The sequence below is a fragment of the Pristiophorus japonicus genome, unplaced genomic scaffold (genome assembly GCF_044704955.1).
Source record: "Pristiophorus japonicus isolate sPriJap1 unplaced genomic scaffold, sPriJap1.hap1 HAP1_SCAFFOLD_233, whole genome shotgun sequence".
Classification (NCBI taxonomy): Eukaryota; Metazoa; Chordata; class Chondrichthyes; family Pristiophoridae; genus Pristiophorus; species Pristiophorus japonicus.
The window spans coordinates 776,874-790,496 of NW_027252047.1; the positions used below are offsets into that span (position 1 = coordinate 776,874).

The 13,623-nt window shown below is 46.3% G+C and overlaps 1 non-coding gene across 1 annotated transcript; it reads right to left on the reverse strand.

Moving 5' to 3' along the window:
* Positions 1 to 12,399: 12,399 nt before the first annotated feature.
* On the reverse strand, positions 12,400 to 12,477 carry trnak-cuu (transfer RNA lysine (anticodon CUU)). Its single transcript has one exon. It is a non-coding gene; the product is annotated as a tRNA-Lys (tRNA).
* Between the last annotated feature and the right edge of the window lie 1,146 nt (positions 12,478 to 13,623).

Genomic DNA, 13,623 nt, shown 5'->3' on the forward strand with positions numbered 1-13,623 from the left:
ATAGCAAAAAATGATTAGAGCCCACCCTGGCCCCCCTCCTCGCACTAATACAACAAAGGGGAGATGGGCTATATATAACTGTGAGGGTGGGTGATAAGGATGTGGACTGTCTTTTAGACACAGGGGCGGAATTAACATGCTTATCCCTACAATATGGAGACTTTTTGCCGTTGGATGGTAGGGCACGTACAGCCTGTGGAGTTGGGGGTCATAAAATGGAAATTAAAAGGACAACACCGGTACTTATCGGGTTGGGTCCACATGAACTAACCACGCCGGTCTGGATAGGCCCAGTAGATCAACCCCTTTTGGGAATGGACGTTCTAATCCAAGTAGATTCATCGTTGCATTTCGAGGATGGTCGGGTGACATGGTCAATTAGAACTTTGAAGAAAGAAGAATTGAAAGAACACCCGATATGGGCTAAAGATAAGAATGATTGTGGCCTACTCCAGATGGAGCCTGCGTCATTAACAGGGACCAAGCCTCCATGCACTAAACAGTATCCCATCAGTTCAACTGCCATCGCGGGAATCTTACCGGTTATTCAGCAATTGGAGAAACAAGGGGTGCTTATTAAAACGCATAGCTCCTCCAAAAGCCCCGGGTGGCCGGTACAGAAATCTAATGAGACTTGGCGTTTGACTGTCGATTATAGGAAAGCTAACCAGTGTATTGATCAAAAAGCTCCTTTGGTTGCAGATCCCTCCACCAATTTTAATGCCCTCAAACCGGAACATAAATGTTTCTCGGTTATCGATATGGCCAACCGATTTTGGTCGGCGCCTCTGGCACCGGAGATTCGACAGTGGTTTACTTTCACGGTCCAAGGACAACAGTATACTTGGACCCGGTTACCGCAGGGTTTCCACAACAGCCCTACGGTATTCCACATGGCTTTACAAAGCCATTTGCGAGAATTACCTCCCCTGTCATCCACAGTCATCCAATATGTAGACGATATCCTGCTAGCTTCAATCACGGAAGAACAACATGAACAAGATTTACGAGCTTTGCGGGATCACCTTCGGCTGAAAGGACATAAAGCTAGCATCAACAAAGCACAAATATCCCAAGAAAAGGTTGTATACCTGGGACAAAAAATTTCACAAGGAAAGAGAGAACTTACCCAGGATAGAACTGCAGCCATTCGGGCTGCTAAAAAACCCACCACTATTCAGGAACTAAGGTCTTTTTTGGGATTGTGTAACTTTAACAGAAATTGGATTGACTCCTTCACACAGCTTGCTCAGCCACTGAATGATATTTTAAAGGGGAAACGTGCCTCTAAAGAAGCCATCACCCTCACAAAAGAACAGCAAGAGGCCTTCCTGAGTTTGAAAAAGGCTTTGTGCTCGGCACCGGCTCTGGGAATCTCCGACAGTGGTAAGCCATTTACCCTGTTTGTCCATGCGAAAGAAGAATATATGACAGCCATACTGACACAAAAACATGGGGATCAGCAAAGACCTATTGGCTATTATTTGGCAAAACTGGATGCGGTAGCCCTCGGATGGGGAAGTTGCCTAAGGGCCATGGAAGCTACATGTCGAGCAGTAATGACCACTGCGGGTCGAGTCCTCGACCAAAAGCTGATTGTCAAGTGTCCCCACACCGTACACGATTTGCTGTCTATGAATAGAATGTCTCAGGTGACAGCAGCAAGATGGACCCACTGGACAGCAGTTTTGGAAGCTCCTAATCTCCATATCGTCCGGGCCAGCCCGGTTAATCCCGCAACTATGCTCCCGATGTCAGAATCGAGGGAGCAAGAGGGGGGAGAATGTGAAGAGCATGACTGCGTGGAGATTTTAAAAGAAACAGAAGAAGCAGCCTTAGCAGCAGAGGAGCCTCTGCACAACCCAGACCTCATCCTGTTTACAGATGGTTACTCCTTTGTTGAGAATGGTACCAGAAAAGCAGGATGGACAGTTACAATCTTATATGAGGTAGTGGCAAAAGGATGTTTACCCTCAGGAACGTCAGCACAACAGGCCGAGTTACGGGCCCTGTCAGAGGCATGTCGAATAGCAGAAGGACAGACAGCTAATGTCTACACAGATTCGCATTATGATTTTGGAGTCGCTCACGACTTTGGTATGTTATGGCGGAAAAGAGGATTCATCACTGCTGCTGGTACACCTATCCGAAATAAAAACGAAGTCCGAGACTTACTGGAGGCCATACAATTACCTCAGGAAGTGTCCATCCTGAAGTATAAGGCCCATACCAAGGAAAATACCACAGAAGCACAGGGAAATGCCCTAGCCGACCAGGCAGCAAAAGATGCCGCCTCACAGGGCGTTCCTCCAGAAGAACCAACACAGATGTGCAGATTGAAAGCACTCAGGACTCTGACACGAGACCTTCAAACAATGCAAGGCAAGTGCCCCCGAGAGGAAAAATGGACATGGATTGAGGCAGGAATTAAGCTCTGCGAAGATGGTGTCTGGAGACAAAGAGTTACCGACAAGCCAGTCGTGCCACAGGCGCTTATGCCTTTTTTAGCCCAACAGATCCACTCGTGGGGACACTTGGCCTCACAACAGATGATGGCATGGTTCCAGAAAAGCTGGTGGGGTCGGGGATTTAAAAAACATGCCCAGCTGGTAACAGGCCGCTCATTGGTCTGCCAGAAAAATAATTCTGGCCCATCACAGTAATGCCCCAACTGAGGCCCCCTGCCCCTGTCAGACCATTCCAGCATCTGCAGGTTGATTATATATCTCTTCCTTCATGCCAAGGATACACTAACATTATTGTCATGGTCGACAGATTCTCTAGATGGGTAGAAGCTGTCCCAACTAAAAGAGCCACGGCCAATCACACTGCAAAGGTCTTGTGTAAGGATTACATTCCCGGATGGGGAATCCCGAGTAGCATTGACTCAGATCAGGGAACACACTTCACAGGTGCTGTCTGCCAAGAAGTCTGTAGGTTACTGAACATTACGTGGGATTTACACTGTCCTTATCATTCACAATCATCAGGACAAGTAGAATGAATGAATCGAACTCTGAAAAAACGGCTTGCCAAAGATCACCAAGAAGGAACACCATTTCCCCAGGCACTATCAATAGTGCTATGTAGCATTAGGGCAACCCCAAACAGAACTACAGGTCTCAGCCCATTTGAAATTATAACAGGAAGACCCATGTCGCTGCCAGGAACTATTGATTTACGGAAAGCTGATGTTCACTTAATGAGTGACACTTTGTTATCATACGGTCAAAACTTAACCAATGCTATTAGTTCTGTTTCCCGACAGGTATTGGCAGCTTGGGGTAATCCACCCGAAGGAGGACACGACATCATCCCGGGAGTCTGGGTGTATGTGAAAAAGTTGCATAAAGAACCTTTGGGTGTCAAGTGGGAGGGACCTTATCAAGTGTTATTGACCACCCAGGCAGCTGTTAAAGTCCAAGAAAAGAAAGCCTGCATCCACGCTTCACACGTTAAACGAGCACCCATAACTGAAGCTGAAATCTAAAAAGGATAATTACTTTTTGCGAAAATGTATAAATTTACTGTATTATTGATTGTAGGTATTCCAGGCATAGGCCTAGTTCTTACTAGCCGACCTTCTGCACCAAAGGGAAATAGTAGGGTAGCAAGGGAATTACATGTAAATACCTTTTTATATATGTCATACATTTATGCCAAACAAGGTAACATTTCTAGTTGTTGGGTGTTTGTGCATATTCCTATTCACTCAAAGGGAGGGATTCCCTTGAGGCCAGTTCCCTTGAATATCTCGGAAATGGCTGAGTGGATAATTAATCAAAATAAAACAGGCAATGCGTTTCAGGATACGAAAAACTGGGCACGTAAATGGAAGTCAGCAGGTTACAATCTGACTACCTTTGAAGGGGGATACCGACCGTGCTACAATAATTCCAAACGGCCCCAATTTTTTGTTATCTCAAATACAACGGGAATAGGAAAACCGGGGGAATCGGTCTGTCTGATTAGAAACATCAAAGGAGGCCAAAATATGGGGTATAGTAACTGCTCCCGGAATTATAACATAATCAAGCCACGGAACCGTCCAAACTGGGCTGATGTGGGAATTTTGAACATAACCGGGATTCTGAATAAAACAGATGGAAAAGCTTGGACAGGCCCCGGAGTGTTGCTGACAAAGAAACAGCTAACATTCATTGCATATAATGGCACCTATTGGGTGTGTGGCCACAAGGCCTACCCTTGGCTGCCCCAGAATTGGATGGGATCCTGCTATTTAGCCTACATTGTGCCTTATATGTATCATATAAAGTCACTGTCGGAACATTTACACCGTCCTAAGAGAGCTATCACAGAAACAGAGAGGTTTTTTGCCATTCTGATCCCTGGGTATGGGACCGCCAAACTGCCAAGGGAATCCATTAACATGGCATCCGTTGTGGAACGAGCAGCCAATGATACCTCAGAGGCCCTAGTTAAAATCAATGCAGAAATGGTAGCAATCCGCACAGTAGCCCTACAGAATAGACTGGCCCTTGATTACATCCTGGCTGAAAAGGGAGGTACTTGCACCCTACTCGGAACTGAGTGTTGCACATGTATCGCAGATAGCTCCGAAGAAATTACCCACTGAGCGGAGCATATCCAAAAGGAGGTAGAAAAACTTAAGCAACCCCCATCATTCACTTTGTGGAGCGGAGCCACTGAATGGCTCGGTTCAATAGGAACTTCATTGGTGGAAGTTTTAATTCTATTTGTTGTAACTGTTTTACTTTTATATTGTTTGTTTATGTTGATTAAATGTTGTTGCGACCAGGCGGCTGTAGCTACTGTCCCGCAGGTGAGACACCTTGCAGGTCTCAGCAGACCGTCTGTAGGTGGCACAGGAGTATGTTATGCTTGAGGGAAGGTTGTTTACTCGTTGAATTAAGATATTGATTTGGATTAAATTGGAATGAGGTTAATTTACCTACTAAAACCAGACTTCCATTGTGGCCATGATGGAACTCGGGTTGGTGTAAATTTGTGTGGAAGCTACTAGTCCGGACATGTGGCGAAACACATCAACAAATTTTAGAAGGATGTATGATAATAATTTTGTAGAATGTTTAACCAGAGATACCTGATGTTTTATGATTCAGTTTGTGAAAGAATCAAAGGGGGGATTGATAGAGAATTCAAACAGGCTGCATTTCGACAAGTGGAGAAAACACAGACTCTAATGACTACATGCAGTTCAGCATGTTGCATTAAGTCATCCATCAACTTGACATTTTAGGACCTTGGGTAGCGAGCCAATTAAAAGGTTAACAGACTATAAATTGAGCCAATAAGGTCAAAGAAGGTGAGTTATTTTCTGTAAATTGATCCAGGTACAAGTACAGCCATTTTGATCATGTGGTCCCAGAAGAACAAAGACCTGGCTTAAAGCCAAGAACTTGTTACTGCTGTCTGCCAAAAATAAAGAAGTTAAAACTACAATCGGAGTTCATATTTCATTGGAAATTAAGAGATCTAACACTCCTTCCCATAGATGTTTAGGGGATCTCAAGCTTCTGTAATTTGGGCCATTTTGAATTCCCTTTCCTTTGAGTCCAAACACTGGGTGCGGGGGGGGGTCTCCATGAATGCATCCCCTTTTATCCCCCGCAGGCTTCGTCTGCCCCTTTAAACTCATTTTAAAAGCCCAGAAAGGGATTCTTCTCCTCTGTAGGGGAAAGGTACCTGGAATCGTTGCGAGATATTGGTAAATTCTACAAGTGCGCCAGACTTAACCACTCGACCACCAGGGAACAGCTTCCATACTTGTCGCTATATTCAGATATATTTATAGATGAACCTGAATATCAACGGCTAGCTACCGAGACTTCATGGCGCAACGGTCGCACTTTGAGTGAGAGAAATTGTTCCACAGTGATGTCCATTTCATCTTTTGTTCCCTTTTAAACACTAGAAACTGAGAGAGCGGGAATAAATAGAGAAATAAAAGCACAGGGATATAGGCAAGAGCTAGAGAGAACGGGAAAGATACTGTCCCCACCCAGAACTAATGCAGAAACCCCTCTGCTGCGCTCGGGGTGGCCACCCACAGCCTGGATACACTAACGTCCCAACAGCTCATTGACTGTCGGAGTGGGACCGTGCGGCGCTTCAGAAGACAGGTCGAAAAGTCAAAGTCACTGATTCCGTCTCAACTGCTCTTCCAACCAAGAATAGCAACATACACAACATATGTTTTTATAATAGTTACACCTTATCGCCGTGCTAATCAAAAAGTTGGCTCGTTGGTCTAGGGGTATGATTCTCGCTGCAGAGTTGATAGTGAAAATTTGAGAGAGGTCCCGGGTTCAAATCCGCGACGAGCTCATACTTTTGCAAAGAAGGACTTACATTACTGCAGTGCCTTTCAGGAACTCATGATGCCTCAAAGCGCTTTACAGACGTTCAGTTTTGTTCGAAGTGTTGTAGTGTGGGGAAAGATGTGCCCAGATCACCCCACATGAAGCTCAACTCTTTACGAAGGAGTTTGGTGCAAATAATTAGGTGCCTCAGGGACTTGGACTTTCTTTGAATGAGTTCTGCTTGTTCCTGCATTCAAGCTTGAAACAGCAACTGGGCTTCCATCTCACGGGAGCAGCGTGTAGCAGTTAGCGAGTCGGTGATGAGGTTTGGGGTTGATGTGCATCACTTTCAATCTTTGAAATTTCACCAAGTGAAGATATGATGAATCCAACTGTCCCTGTAAGAATTTTGTTCGGGTTTAATCACAGGAATATCTGCAGTCAGGAGCTGAAAAGGAATTAAAACCTACGACCGGCTTCGGGACAATTAATAGACTTTGTCACAGACATGAAGCTGGAAGGCTGGAAGGTAGATCACACCGGTTGTGGGACAGCTGGTTGGCGGTGACATGGAAGTGTCTGCAGTATGCGGGACCTGACTGCTTCCACACATCCACAATGAATGTTCCTCCATTTATTTGGGAAAAAGTACAACTGAGAGTGGACAAGTTCCATACCGGTCGGAGCAATCGGAAGCTTTAATTGACTGACACCCTGGTTTGGGATTGTAAAGTCCTGTCCCCTCAGTACAGATTCACACGAGGCATGTCGTGAAGTCAAGGTCACTCTGGACCAGCACTGTTATTTCACAGCTCTGGAATGCTGCATATGCCCTTATTTACCTGTCTCTTGCAAGTGCACCCCTGGTGGTAAGGTATGCTGCTGGTTACAGGTCATATCTCATTACAGTCATGTATAGCTTGTTAGGATAGAGTTACATATAATAATGTAAGATGCATGACATCACCCTCCCCCAAGGTCTTATTGTCTTTATCGGTTCAGTCTCTCAGGTGGTCTCTGCTCTCGCGTGGAGCGTCTGAGTTGTGGTTCAGTTGTTTGCCTTGGTGTCTGTTTTTCTTTGGGTGTGGTTGCTGGTATCTCGCCTGGGCTGTCTGTTTCGATTGGTGTGATTGTTGTTGACTCATTGGGCTGTCTGTTGGGATTGCCCTTTCCTCAGGTTGTTCCCTCGATCTGTCCACCAGGTGTGGTGCGAGTTCCACATTGTAGTCTAACTCTGGTTCAGCAGTGTTGTTGGTAATTCTGCTTTTGACTTGGTCTACATGACTCCGGCAGGTTTTGCCGTTGTCCATTTGTACCATCAGTAGCCTGTTTCCTTCCTTGCCAATTACTGTCCCTGCAAGCCATTTGGGACCCCTGCCATAGTTTAGTACAAACACTTTGTCCTCTATCTCATTCCATCTCCGCCTCGAATTTCTGCCATGGTACTCAGTCAGCTTACGGCACTTTGCCTCAACGATTTCGTGCATGTCTGGGAGGATTAATGAGAGCCTTTTTTTTAAAGTCCTTTTCATCAACATTTGCGCGGGGGGGATCCCAGTCAATGAGTGCGGGCGAGATGTGTATGCCAGCAGCAGTCGTGACAGGCGACCCTGCAGCGTGGGACCTTAGAATTTAAGCATGCCTTGTTTAATGATTTGCACTGCTCTCTCCGCCTGGCCGTTGGAGGCCGGCTTGAACGGTGTCACCTTGACGTGATTTATGTTGTGGTCAATTATAAAGTCTTGGAATTCTGCGCTGGTGAAGCACGGACCATTGTCACTGAGCAATATGGCAGGGATTCCGTGCGTTGCAAACATGGTTTCGAGGCTCTCCACAGTGGTGGACATTGTGCTCGAGTTTAAAATGCTGCATTCGATCCATTTTGAAAATGCATCTTAAACTACGAGGAACATTTTGCACATGAATGGGCCCACATAGTCTACGTGCACCCGCGACCACGGTTTGGTAGGCCAGGACCAGGGGCTCAGTGGAGCCTCCATGGAGCATTGCTGAGTTGGGCACAAATGGTGCACCTTCGGACGCAGAGCTCCAAGTCCGCTTCAATACCAGGCCACCAGACATGGGATCTGTCGATGGCCTTCATGAGAACGATCCACAGGTGCTCGCGGTGCAGCTCCCGGACAAATGCCTCTCTGCCTCGCAGAGGCATGACTACTCGGCTGCCCCACATCACGCAGTCTGCTTGTAGTGATAGCTCATGCTTACGCCTGTGAAAGGGTTTTAATTCCTCGGGGAAGGCATCGCGAGCCTCTGCCCAGTCACCGGTTAGGGCACAAGTTTTTACTAAGGATAACGTAGGGTCACTGGCCGTCCAGGCTCTGATTTGGCGAGCCATCATGGGCGAACCTGTGGACTCAAAGGCATTGATTTCCATGACTATCTCACAGTCCTGTTCGTCAGACCCTTCCGTGGTCGCCAGGGGTAGCCTGCTGAGCGCGTCGGCACAGTTATCTGTGCCTGGTCTGTGCCTTATGGTATCGTCGTAGGACGCCAGCATGAGTGCCACCATTGAATTCGCGCCGAGGCGTTGGTGTTTATTGCCTTGCTCTCGGATAGGAGGAACGTGAGGGGCTTGTGGTCGGTTTCTAACGCGAACTTGGCCCCGAAAAGGTATTGGTGCATCTTTTTGACACCATACACGCACGCGAGCGCCTCCTTCTCTACCATTCCGTACCTGCGCTCCACCTGCGAAAGTGACCTGGAGGCGTAAGCTATGGGTTGTAATTTGCCCGCACTATTGACATGTTGCAAAACGCACCCGACCCCATACGCTTACGCATCGCATGTGAGAACTAGTTTTTTACCTGGGTCAAAGAAAGTCAAAACACTGTTGGAACACAGAAGGTTGCGTGCCTTATTGAAGGCACGTTCCTGGGCGTCCCCCCAAAACCAATCGCACCCCTTTCTGAGTAGCACGTGGAGAGGCTCCAGCAGCGTGCTTAAGTTCTGCATAAAGTTCCCAAAGTAATTGAGTAGCCCAAGAAAGGCGCGCAGTTCTGAGACATTCCGGGGCCTGGGTGCCAGGTGAATTGCTTCTGTTTTGGACTCTGTTGGGCAGATTCCATCAGCGGCAATCCTTCTGCCCAAAAATTCAACCTCGGGTGTGAGAAACAGGCTCTTGGATTTTTTGACTCGTAGGCCTACCCGATCCAACCGCTTTAGTACTTCCTCCAAATTACGGAGATAGGAGTCAGTGTCCCTGTCCATGATAAGTATGTCGTCTTGAAATACAACTGTCCCCGGGATAGACTTGAGCAGACTATCCATGTTGTGCTGGAAAATGGCAGCTGCCAACCTGATGCCGAATGGGCATCGATTGTACATGAAAAGGCCTCGATGTGTGTTGATGCTGGTGAGTAGCTTGGATTCCTCGGTTAATTCTTGCATCATATAAGCATGTGTGAGGTCTAGTTTTGAGAAAAGTTTACCTCCAGCCATTTTGGCAAATAAGTCCTCCGCTCTGGGCAGCGGGTACTGGTCCTGTAGGGAGACTCTGTTTATGGTCGATTTGTAGTCCCCACAGATTCGTACGGATCCATCAGGCTTCATGACTGGGACGATGGGACTTGCCCAGTCGATAAATTCCACAGGTGATATAATGCCTTCGCGCAGAAGCCTGTCGAGTCCGTGTTCAATCTTTTCCCTCATCACATAAGGTACAACTCTGGCCTTGTGATGGACCGGTCTAGCATCCTGTATGATATAGATTTTGACTTTGGCTCCTTTGAAAGTGCCCACACCTGGCTGAAAGAGATGTTCAAATCACTTTATAACTGTTGAGCAGGAGGTCCGTTCCTCTAATGACATGGCATGGACATCATCCCATTTCCAGTTTAGTTTTGTCAGCCAGCTTCTCCCCAGCAGTGCTGGGGGGTCTCCGGGGACAATCCACAGGGGAAGTCGGTTCACTGTCCCTTTGTGTGTGACAGAGAGCATGGCGCTGCCGAGGACTGGTACCATTTCTTTGGTATAGGTTCTTCGTGTGGTGTCGGTGCCGCACAGTTCCAGGTTGTCATTGTGCGTTTTGGCTGCACGAATATATTCCGCAAACATTGCCAGCTGTGCTGTTATCCAGTGGGTTCCCACTCCAATACTTTTATGAACATTCAGTTCATGTAAAATGATAACAATTTTTTACATGGATCATGTTCCTCCATTCAGTCCACTAGAAATAAATTACGTTATTGGGTTTAAAGGAACTGGTGGAAATTGTCAGACCTATCGTTATGGCTTTGCTCAGATTCTGAGTTTCAACAGTCAACATTTTGCGAAGGATTACCTCATGGCCAATGCCAAGCACAAAAAGTCTCTCAGCATTCGTTTTGGAATCCGTCAAATTTGCAATGTCCTGCAAGGCGCCTTAATTCGGCGACATAGCTCGCCACTTCCTGGCCCTCCGACCGTTGGCACGTGTAGAACCGATACCTCGCCATCAGAACGCTTTCTTTAGGATTTCGATGCTCGCGGACCAGCGTACACAATTCTTCACATGATTTAGTTGTTGATTTCACCAGAGCTAGAAGATTCTTCATGAGGCCATAGGTTGTTGCCCCACAGACGGTAAGGAGGATCGCCCTTCATTTGGCAGTGTTCACGTGCCCTTCCAGCTCGTTGGCCACGAAGTATTGGTCGAGTATCTCCACAAAGGCTTCGCAATCGTCCACTTCTGAGAACTTCTCCAGGATACCAACTGTTCCTTGCATTTTTGCGTGGTTGTTCATTGTCTCGTCGCCAATTGATATGTTCATAATAAAGGATGGAACTTAGTATTGTGAACAATGAGTAAGTGTGACCTTAGCTCCTTTGATAAGACTCCAGATGCAGGTACCTCCTGGGTGGCCTGCTTATATACCAGGATGCTGGGATCCCTTGGGACTCCAACAGGTAGGCCCTCTGGTGGTGGTGTGATACAGGTTGCCAAGGGTTAAAACCATAACACAAGGTGTGTACAGAAATCAACCATCAAAAGCCCTGTCATTAACCACAGGGGTTTCCTGCAATTTTCTGACTTTGAAAGGAGAACATTGTTGTTTGGTGCAGTTCCGTTCAGAGAAATGTTTGTGAAAGGAACTTTTTGCAGAGAGAGGGATTGAGCATTTCAGCTTGTTGCTGAACACTTCTCTCTGGGCACTGAGCTAAGCAGCAGTTTCTGTAGTGTAGCGGTTATCATGTTTGCCTCACACGCGAAAGGTCTCTGTTTCGAGCCTGTGCGGAAACATTATTTGTGAAGCAAAAACGTGACTGCAATAAAATTGAACAAAAGCTGTCCGGGATACATTGTCGCATGAGAAATGAACATTTTAAAACTAGTATACTCAAATACAGAGTGTGTAAAATCAGATCGGGGATAAAACTTCATCAAGGGTTAAAGTTTCACTAATTATTAAAGTTCAGTTTTTGAAATTTCGATTGTCCCTGTTCGCATTTCTTTCATTCTGTGAAACAACACTATCGGTTTATACCATCAGATCTAAGTTGCATTTGAAACCCACAAACAACTCATTAATTATTCGCTCTTCCCCAGTTCCAGAGCTCAGAGGGTTATTGTCCATCCCTGGGATGCAAGCTACCTCGGAACCGGGCCAAAGCTCCCCGTGCACCGATCACAGGCTCATGAAAACCCTGGCGGAGAGGATATCCCAATCACTGGGCCTTCCAGCAGCCCTGAACAAGCGCCCGGTCTGAAACTTTCCTGAGTAATAACGTGTAATCGAAGGACCCAACAGTCAGGATTGCCGAGCGGTCAAAGGCGCTGCGTTCAGGTCTGGAGGCGTGGGTTCGAATCCCACTTCTGACATTCAGTGTTTTTAATTACAAACTCATTTGTTTTGACACCACTCTGAAGTGCTTTGGGACATCCATCTAACTTCATAAAATTACTCCATTTCAATTATAAACGGTGATATCAAAGTTACTTCCCAAACCAGGAAATGATCCCGGGTGGCTGTGGCGAAAGGAATGGTTTTGTGAAGCATTGAAAGGTGCCCTCTAAATATCTCTAAATAATAGAAGATTATGGGTTCATTAATGATGTTTTCCCGTGAAAGCAACATAAATTTTAAGGAACAGTAATCGACGAACATGGGGCTCAAACCCACGACCTTGAGATTAAGAGTCTCATGCTTTACCGACTGAGCTAAACAGGCTTGTCAACATCGACCCTGTCAATCCCCTTCAGAATATTGTCCGTTTCAACGAGATCACCTCCAATTCTTCGAAACTCCAGAGAGAATCGGCATATTCGACACAATCTCTCATCATAGGACAGCCCTCTCATCCCAGGAATCAATCTGTTGAACCTCTGTTGCACAATCTCCAAGGCAAGTATATCCTTCCTTAGATAAGTACTATGGGCGAATATCCTGTTTTTCTGCTGATTCTACGGTTGTATAAAAAGTTATTAAATTCAACAGTCGCTGGGCAAATATATTTGTATTTCCTTCAGTGTGCAATAAATGTAGGTGCATTAATGTTGATTGAAACAATTATTCAGTATTTCACCGACTTGAATTATTTTTAATCAACTTGCTCTGTAACAATGCTTTCCCTGACCGAAAATCAAACCCTGGCTGACCACAGCAATGAGAGCACCAAACCCTAACCACTAGACTACCAGGGAGCACTGTTTGCAGTTGCCCCATAGTACCGAATATATAGCCCACAGTACAAGAGTGAGGAAGTCTTGCTACAATTGTACAGGGCCCTGGTGAGACCACACCTGGAGTACTGCACACAGTTTTGGTCTCCTTATCTGTGGAAGGATACACTTGCCTGGGAGGTGGTACAACAGAGGTTCACCAGATTGATCCCTGGGATGAGAGGATTGTATTAAGTTGAGAGATTGTGTAGAATGGGACTATACTCTCTGGTAGTTTAGAAGAATGAGAGGTGATCTCATTGAAACACACAATATTTTGAAGGGGATTGACAGGGTAGATGCTGAGAGGTTTTATCCTCCGGTCTGGAGTGCCTAGAACCAGGGGGCACAGTCTCAGGTTAAGGGGTCGGCCATTTAAGACAGAGATGAGGAGGAATTTCTTCACTCAGTGGGTTATGAATCTGTGGAATTCTCTGCTCCACAGGCCTGTGGATGCTGAGTCTCTGAATATATTCAAGGCTGCGTTAGATAGATTTTTGGAGTCTCAGGGAATCAAGGGATCGGGAGATCGAGCGGGAAAGTGGAGTTGAGATCGACGATCAGTCATGATCACATTGAATGGTGGAGCAGGCTTGAGGGGCCGTATGGCCTACTACTGCTCCGATTTCTTATGTTGTTACCTGTGCTGGCTCTGTGAAA